The 9573-nt window shown below is 38.5% G+C and overlaps 1 pseudogene; it reads right to left on the bottom strand.

Moving 5' to 3' along the window:
• Positions 1–8193: 8193 nt before the first annotated feature.
• LOC142441460 (olfactory receptor 14J1-like) lies at positions 8194–9184 on the bottom strand (annotated as a pseudogene).
• Between the last annotated feature and the right edge of the window lie 389 nt (positions 9185–9573).

Raw genomic sequence — 9573 nt, 5'->3', positions numbered from 1 at the left:
GCAAGACTACAAGGACCCCGAGACACTTAAAGATTTGCTTCATAGACTTTTTCAAGCAAAAAAAATAACAGTTTGAAAGACCAAAAGTGTGTCTATAATACAGTCTATGAAAAGCACTGCAGTTGTGCCCTTGTCCAAACATGAGACATCTATCATTAAAAGTTCTTCACTGTAAAATCAATTAAAAATATGAAGCAATTGTGGTAGTTACATATTTTCATGTCAACCTGACAAAATGAAAGTGTGTAGGGGTGGCATTCAACCTGTCAATCAGGTCGCAGACAGATGGTGCCTCCTGGTGGACGTGGCCTTCTCATGACGGTCCTGGGAACCTCTCCCCTTTCTCTATGTCTTCACTTTCGTTCCATTTAGCCACAATGGGACTAGTGATGATACTGCTGCCATTGGATCCACAAGACTTTTCACCCACCAATCGGTGATCTTCCTTCATTTTGCATCACTGCATGTGGCTGCATGAGTTTGAAGAGGGACTTCTGGACTAGTATTGGACTTATGGACTTGAGTGGGACTGGGCTGGGAGGTTTTCTTGATATAAAATTACTTTTTGATATACAGATCTCTCTTATGCATATTTGAGTGTCTCTGGGTTTGCTTCTCTAATCAATCCAGCCTGACACACCAAGCTTATATTTTCACTTTTACTTAACAGAGCATGGTACAATTGAAAAGTACAACTGCACATTTCTTACTTTTACTGATGGAAATTGGTCTATGGTGTGCTTGCTCAAAGTAATCTTTCCTAATTACTTCTCTTTGTATATTCAGCAGAGCACGACCACACAGTTTGCCTTGTCCCAGGAAAGCTCTCTGATATGATATTACTGGTTTTAACTTGCATAGTGATCTCCGACAGCAGGCAATGGGAACTGTGATGGTGAATGGAAACTGCTCAGCAGCACACCTCTTCAAGCAGTGCTCAGGGAAGAGTGCTACATTTCCTACACCTCAGGCTTGCTTCTGTATATGACATGTAAAGGTGTTGCCTCACCATATCCTTTTATTTTTCTATATTGCTATGTTAGGATTTATTTACACATGTGTATGTTTGTTTCCCAGTTTTATTGGCATATACTTTGCATTCCCTGAAATATAATGGTTTAAATCTATTAAAAAGAGTTGTGCAATGATCATCATATTCAATTTTTGAACATTTTCATCACTCTTGAAGTTAGGTTGAAGCCTGAAGCAGTTAAAAGAGAAAAATGAAATATTCTATTACATTGCCTTTTAGTATTACCTACATAATTCCATTTACTGACACTCTTTATTTCTCTCGCAGATTCACATTATTATCTGTTGTCATTTGCTTTCAGCCCCAGAACGTTGTTCACTATTTCTGCTAGGTGGGTCTTTTAGCAGAAAAATCTATCTGTTTTCTCATCTGTGAATTTCATATTTTAAGAATAGTTTTGTTGCCTTATGAGGTTCTTGACGGTTTGAATATGGTATCTTCCTACTTCCTTTGGCCTTCATTGTTTTGGGTAGGAATTTAGCTTTTACTTGTATTCTCCTTTGTGTAAGAATGGTTGTCATCTTGTTTTCTCAAGATCTTCCCTTTGTCTTTGCCTTTCAACAGTTCAACTTTGATATGTCCTGTTGTAGATTTGTTCCTATTTATTCTACTTGGAGTTCACTGAGTTTCATATGAAAAGCCCTCCTTCCTTTCTGGTTAAAAAGAAAAAAAATCATCAGTTCAAAGACACCAAAGTTTCATAGATCTGTAGATGGAATAGAAGTAAGAATTGAGCTATCAACTGCAAGATCAACATTTTGAATCTATGGGTGGATGTGCGGAATGCAGGTGAGACTTTCTGCTCTGGTAAAGATTTGCAACCTCATAAATCCACAGGGGCAGCTCTACTCTGTCTCATAGGGTCTTTATGAGTCTGAATAGACTTGATATGTGTACAGGGTAGAACTGCTCCAGTTGATTTCTGAAACTGTAAATCTTTACAGTAGTAGAAAGTTCCATCTTTCACCCAACAAGTAGCTGGTAGTTTTGAACTGCTGACCTTGCAGTTAGCAACCCATTGTGTAACACTGTACCACCAGAATTACTGTCATCATTATACCACTTCTTAGATATTTACTCTTAATTCTGTAAACATTTATATGTGTGTGTTTATGTGTGAGAAGTTTATAACCATATTTATTTGATTTTTCCACCTGTCCTTTTCCCTTTCTCCTATTGTTCACTTCCATTAAGCAGGTGTTTTCCTATCATTCTCCGAGGCTCTGATGGTTTACTTTTATTATATTTTATTCTGGAGATTAAATTATTTTTATCAATTTATCTTCAGGTTTTTAAAGAATGGTGTTCACCACCAGCTCAAATATGTTGCTGTACCTCATATACATTAATAAAAATTTCAGTTATTGAAGTTTTCTCCTTTGGGATACCCATTGAATAATTAAAAATAATAATTTCTATTCTTTATTAGTAATGTCTGCTTGATAAGCATTGTCACCATCCTTTTATGTACGGTTGAGCGGATTCAAATTCAAGTCTAAAGAGTTAAGAGGTGGTGTCTCTATGTGATGAAATTCACAACATTAATTCAAAAGATTATACAAGAACTTTATTAAACTGCGCCTTTCTGATATTGGGGGAGAAAGAACTCTTTACAGGAGGGTGAGATTTTTTTTGTAGGACTCAAAGAATGTTATTAATGACAATCAGTAGGTTCACTGCACAATAGCTAACTGCTCAGCAGCTCATCCAAGGTGGGCAGATTAGACCCACAATCCAGTCCATGGATGGGAGATAGGGTGGTCTGTTTCTGAAAAGATTTACAGCTTTGGACCTTATGAGGCAGTTCTACTCTGCACTGTAGGGTCCCTATGAATCAGATTTGACTGGATAGTCCTGGGTCGGATTTTTTTGAATGATGACAATCAGACATAGGAGAGGAGTGTCACTATAAAAACCCAATAAAACTCGCTGCCATGTGTCAATGCTGACTCACAGTGACCCTACAGGACAGGGAAGAAATGATCTTGTGGGTTTTTGAGGCTGTCACTCTTTATAGGAGTAGAAAGCCCACTCTTTCATCCAAGAAGCGGCTGGTAGTTTTGAACTGCTTACCTTGCAGTTAGCAGCCAAGTATGTAACACTGTACCACCAGAATTCCTGTCATCATTATACCACTGCTTAGATCTTTACCCTTAATTCTGCAAACATTTTCCTTTTGGTCTTTGCATATGCTTTAGTAGATAATGTGCTCACTCACAGGCATTTGATTGGCCTTTGTGTTGGCCACACTTTCCTATACTCTTTGGTACCTCCAGTTTATTTTTCTGAAACTAGATGTCTTTGTTGTTGTTGTCTAGTGCCATCCACTTCATTCTGACTTGCAGTGACCCTATGTGAAACAGAACAAAAAACTTTCAATCTTGAGATATGGTCACAACGGTTGTTACTTTTGAGCCCATTGCTGAAGCCACTATGTCAATCCATCTCATCGAGGGTCTTCCTATCTTTGTTGCCCTTCCCCCTTACCTGGCATGATGTCCTAACAACATGTCCAAAAGCTGCTGGCTTAATAGAAAGGTGGAATGGGCTCCTAAAACCACAATTACAGCGCCATCTGGGTGGCAACAACTTGCTGGGCTGGGGCAGTGTTCTCAAGGAAGCTGTATCCACTCAAAACTAGTGGCCAATATATAGATCTGTATCTCAAATTGCCAGAATTGATGGGTCCAGGAACCAAGGGGTGGAAGCTGAAGTGGCACCACTCACTATTTACTCCTAGTGATCCACTTGCAGCATTTTTGCTCCTGTTCCAACAACCCTATGTACTTCAGGTCTTGAAGTCCTGGTCCTAAAGGAAGGAATTCTCCACCCGGAAACACAGCAGGAGATCCCCTGAACTGGTAGCTGAGAATGGACCCTGGCTACTTTGGGATTCTCATAAGCCAACAGGTCAGGAAGGGTGTCACTGTAGTGAGTGGTGTGAATGATCCTGGTTACCAAGGAGAAATTGGATGGTGTTACATAATGGAGGTAAAGAAGAATATGTCTGGACTCCAGGAGATCCCATAGGCTGACTCTTAGTGATACCATGCCCTATGATTAAAGTAAATGGTAAGTTACAGCAACCCAATCCTGATAGGACGTCTAATGGCACAGACCCCTCAGGAATGAAGATCTGGGTCACCCCACCAGGCAAAAAGCCACAGCCAGCTGAGGTGATCGACAAGGGCAAAGGTAACACATAATGGATCTCCAAAGAATGTAGTTCAACCTATCAGTTATGACCATGCGATTAATTTCAAAAGCGATGGTTGTAATTTTCAGTGTATTTTCCTAATACGTGCTTATGGAATATATTTCCTTTGTTCATGTATGATTTATCAGATACAATTGAACTCACTGTTTCTTCATGTAAATATATTAGAGATGTTAAATTTTAAGTATAAGTATAATTTCATTAATGTCCGGCAAATATATATGGTTAAAGAATTGTGTACAGGTACCAAGTTGGCAAGGGGTGGATTGAGGTAGTTAGTTTATTGTGCCAACCTGGCTGATAAACACATGTGGGATTAATTGAAGGGCAGAGAGATAAATGGCTTGGTGAGCTTGCCTTTCTTGTCTATTGCTCTTTGATCGTCTGACCAGTGTGCCTTGCTTGTTCTGTGCCTCAATTTGCATGCTACACTACCTGTGGGACATCTAATCTGTGGACTCTGTCGCTGTAATTTGAGGTTCCTTTAAGACCTGCTTTGCCAAACCATTGGAATTTATGTCTATTGAGCTGGGGACTGTCGGACCCAGTCATCTGGCTGACTGTTGGTGATCTGCCTGGCTGTTTGTTGTCTGTGCCCAGTGAGCCTGAGTTTCTCTACAGAGGACGACCCGATGGACCTCAACACTTGAAGGACTGCCAGTGTCTCACAACTGTCTCAGGGAAGTGAGTTACACTGAGCCATTTGTACTGCTTTATAATTTAATTAACTGTTTATTTCTTATGTGATATATCTGTTTGTATAAATATATATAAAATTAGTAGCTTTCTTGCTTTGTTTCTCTAGAGAACCCCATCTAACAAACTATTAAATAATAATGAAGCAGCTCGGGTTGCATAGTGGTTATGTTTATGCATTGGGCTAGCAACCACAATATCAGCAATTCAAAACCACTAGCCCACTGAAGAAGAAAATGAAGCGTTGTACTCACGTAAAAGTTTGCAGTCTTGGAAAGCCAAGGGGCATTTCTACTCTGGCCCTATTATGGAGTTGCTAAGAGTTGAAATCAACTTGAAGGCAGTGAACCTGGTTTCTGGTCCCATAATATTCAACAACTTCATGCAATGTTAACTTTCCCTACCCATCCAAATCTGGTCTAGTCCAGGATGGAAGTCTTCAGTGAGTGTAGTTTTATTACCACATTTTATGTTTTAATCAGCCTTACACTTCCACATATATTCTATAGCCTGACTTCTTATTGTGGAAGTTGAAGAGGAGAAGGGTAGCACTGTTTTTACTTAACTGACAGAATTACTTGTATTGGGGTATTCTGTCACTGTCAGATACTTAAAATTATTTCTCATTTGGGTGCATTTATGAACTGATTAAAATGACCGATATTAGGAAATGCCTTACTCACTTTCTTGCAGTAATAGTGGTTTTCTGTATAAGGTAAGAGCAAAATAAGAAAATCAACACTCACCATTTAGTCGTTTGCCTTGCAGTTTTGAGTCAGCACAGAAACAAGCAAACAAAAAAGAAATAAAAGTTAAATATTGGAGGGCAGGGTGGAAAGAGGGAACCGGTTACAAGGATCTGCATATAACCACCTCCATGGGCGACAGACAACAGAAAAGTGGGTGAAGGGAGATAGCAGATAGTGTAAGATATGACAAAGTAATAATTTATAAATTATCTAGGGTTCATGAGGGAGGGGATTGCTGGGAGGGGGGAGTGGAAATTAGGAGCTGATGCCAGGGTCTTTAGTGGAGAGCAAATGTTTTGAGAATGATGAGGCAACGAATGTACAAATGTGCTTTACACAATTGATGTATGTATGGATTGTGAGAAGAGTTATACGAGCCCCTAATAAAATGAAAAAAAAAGTTAAGAATTGGAAAGAAAGAAACATAAAGCTTCATTTACAGGTAGAAAGGTGTAGTAGAAATACCAAAAAATCCTTAAAAATCAATTTGAATATTAAAATATGTTTAGGAAGAGCACACATCTAAGATCAATTTACAAAAATCAATCGTCTTTCTAAATATCGTCACAAAAGTAGTCAATGGAACTTAACAATAGCACAAAATATGTAAAGATAAATTTAATAGACATGTACAAAGCCACTACACTGAAAATATATATAAATTTTGAGATGATTTTTAAAGACCAAAATAACTACAGGATAATTCTCTATCATAGACTAGAAGACAGGATCTCTAAAAGAAGACAATTCTTCAATTTTGCTTTATTACTTAAATGTAATTTCTATCAATAGTTCAGCAGGTATTTTGAAAAATGAAAAAACACCTTAAAAGTATATAGTTATACAACATCCCTCACGGACCCATGGCCCTACGTGGAACAACACTGGAGACACAGTGTAGGAATGGTGCCCAATCTGACCCTACCACATCTAGGCAAAACTCTAAGGGTGTGCAAAAGAACAGCAAGGGGAGCATACTTCTTTTCCCCCGCATCCCCTTCTTCCATGTATCTCCAGAAGTATTGGTTATGTTGTTTTCTACTATAGATTGTTTATCCTGTCTATGTTATCTAGATAGACATGCAGAGATAATAATATGCACAAAAGGAAGGCAGAGAAAAACAAAGCAAAAACAAACCAATGGCAAAAAAGAAAAAAAGGAAAACCTTGTAAATAGTTCGAGATCTGTTTGTTGACTTTTAGGAGTGTTTTCCGGTCGAGTCTGATAGGGTGCCATGCCCTGGCTCCAAAGTCTATTTTTGATATTTCCTTGCAACTTCGTTGCTCTGTTCCCCTTGCTGTTCTATTGCACACCCTTAGTGTTTTGCATTGGTGTGGTGGGATCATATCGGGCAACATTCTCACCCTGTGTCTCTAATGTTGTCCCTTGTAGGGCTATGGGTCAGTGATGGATGCCCTGTCTCATAGTGGGGGTGTTGCTGGGTAATTTTTGTTGTGCTCCTCAAACCCAAGGAGTTATGTATTCATTAATTCTGGAAATACGCTTAGAAGCTATTTTTCTGAATATTGTTCATTACTCATTTCCTCAGAAATGGACATGTTTTCTGGAAGTATTATTGGGTGCAATACATGCACTCCTTTTGGGAACACAAATAATTTTCCATGCTTTAAAAAATAAAGCATTTCTTTTATATTTTTATTTAGCTTGTGGTGGTTGAAAATCCTTGGATATCAATTTCAGTGTACTAATTCTGTTTTTTGGGGGGTGATTGCATTTTATCTGCTGTTTAATTTATTTTGTAATTTTGGATTTTAATAATCACATAAATTTATATAATATTTTGCTTAATATTCACAGGCATCTTTTCTTTTGCCATGCATATTATTCTTTCCATATTACTTCTTTTTCTTCTTTCATTCATTTAATGCTAGAAGAATATGTATTTGAGTCTGTAAGTATGAGATTGTTGAATTATTTACAAAAGAGTTCCAAATGATTAAAAGAATACAACTCTTTGCATCTGAAGTACAATGTAAATGATGTAATGAAACAATTCAAAGGGTCATCTTTTTGTATTACTGACTGAAACACTGTTTCCCTTTCAGAATGACAGCTTAATAGAATCTTAGTGGACTCATCAATTTTCCGAGAACATTGATCCACAGTGTTTGCATACAATGTAGTTCAGCAAACTTCAATGTAAGCTGGAAAAAAATTAGGAAGGACTCTCAAATTGACTAAGTACTCTGTCCCTCTGAAAAAAAGGCACCGGAAAGAGAGATTAAGTCAGAGTTTATAAAATTCATTTTTCCACACCAGGGTTTGTAGTGTGATATTTATACCCACAATATTAGCATGAGTAGTTGATATGTTATTATGTGCTTCAAGGATTTTCATTGTTCAATGACAGTTCATTTATACAACTTCCTGTATTATCAGGTTTTTCATCTACCTTTAATTTCTTGATGAACTTTGTTGTGTCCTTCCCAGTATGGTTTTCTTTTGTTTCCCAGTTTGTAATTGAAAACTTGTCTTATCAAAACAGGTAGGGTTTCATTTCTTTGAACACCTTTCTTAGAGCAGTCTTCATGGCTTTGTTCCTTAGACTGTAAATCATTGGATTGAATGTTGGGGGCACAACTGTATAAAGAACAGTAAATAAAATGTCTAGCACAGTTGGAGAATCAGAAGGTGGCCTTAGAAACTCAAAGAGCCCAGTAGAGATAAATAATATGACCACACACAGATGGGGTAGGCAAGTTGAAAAGGCTTTTGCTCTGCCCTCAGCAGATGGCATTCTGAGAACAGTAGAGAATATGTGTGTGTAGGAGAGGCCAATAGAGATGGAACAAAGAAATGCCACCACTGACAGGAAGGCAGAGACCCCAAGCTCCGGGATGTAGTCATTGGAGCAAGAGAGTTTGAGGAGTTGGGGGATATCACAGAAGAACTGGTGAAGGACATGGGGACCACAGAAGTGGATGGAGAAAGTAGCAGCTGTATGCATGACCCCAGAGATGAGCCCACTGGTCCAGGCAACTAAGACTCCGTGAACACAGGTGCTGGTGTCCATGATGATTTCATAGCGCAGTGGAAAGCAGATGGCCACGTAGCGGTCATAGGACATCACTGTGAGCATGGCCGTCTCAGCCCAACCAGAGAAAATAAATGCAAAACACTGCAGGATGCACTCCCAGAGAGAAATAGTGCCACTGTGCATGAAAGAATGACAAATGGATCTCGGTACAGTCGTAGTAATGTAGCACAGATCCAAAAAGGAGAGGTGCTTCAGGAAGAAATACATAGGTGAGTGGAGGCTATGATCTATGGAAGTCGCAGTGATAATGAGCATATTGCCAGTTAAAGCCACCAAGTAGAAGACTAAAAAGAGAGAAGCCTGTAAGATTTCTATCTCAGGATTGCCAGGAAAAGGCACAAGAAGAAATCCACTCATTGTAGTTAAATTAGTCATACTTTTTCTCTCCTTCCAAGGGATATGCTGACTGCAAGAGAAGATGGATATTCATAGGAAGAATGTGCTAGTTATTGGTTAAATCCACTTTTTCTGTGACGTTAAGATATAAAGTAACAATGACTGATTTATCACTATATGTACAAAGTAACTTTAAATATTTATAGTTATGTTGAACAATTTCTGTGACATTGGCTCATCCTTATATCATCATTTTAAATAAAGGTAATGAAATAGATACAAATTAATTAATGGGATATATCTCACTCTCTCACTACCATCAAGTCAATGCCAACTCATGGTGACACCAAAAGACAGGGTAGAACTGCCCTACTGTTTCCAAGGTTGTAACAAACAGAAACTCCCATTTTTGTCCTATGGAGCATCCGGTATTATTGAACTGCAGACCTTGTGGAAAGCAGCCCGATGTGTAACCACTATGCC

Source organism: Tenrec ecaudatus, chromosome 1 (genome assembly GCF_050624435.1).
Source record: "Tenrec ecaudatus isolate mTenEca1 chromosome 1, mTenEca1.hap1, whole genome shotgun sequence".
NCBI classification, from domain to species: Eukaryota; Metazoa; Chordata; class Mammalia; order Afrosoricida; family Tenrecidae; genus Tenrec; species Tenrec ecaudatus.
This window is presented reverse-complemented; position numbering and strand designations above follow the sequence as displayed.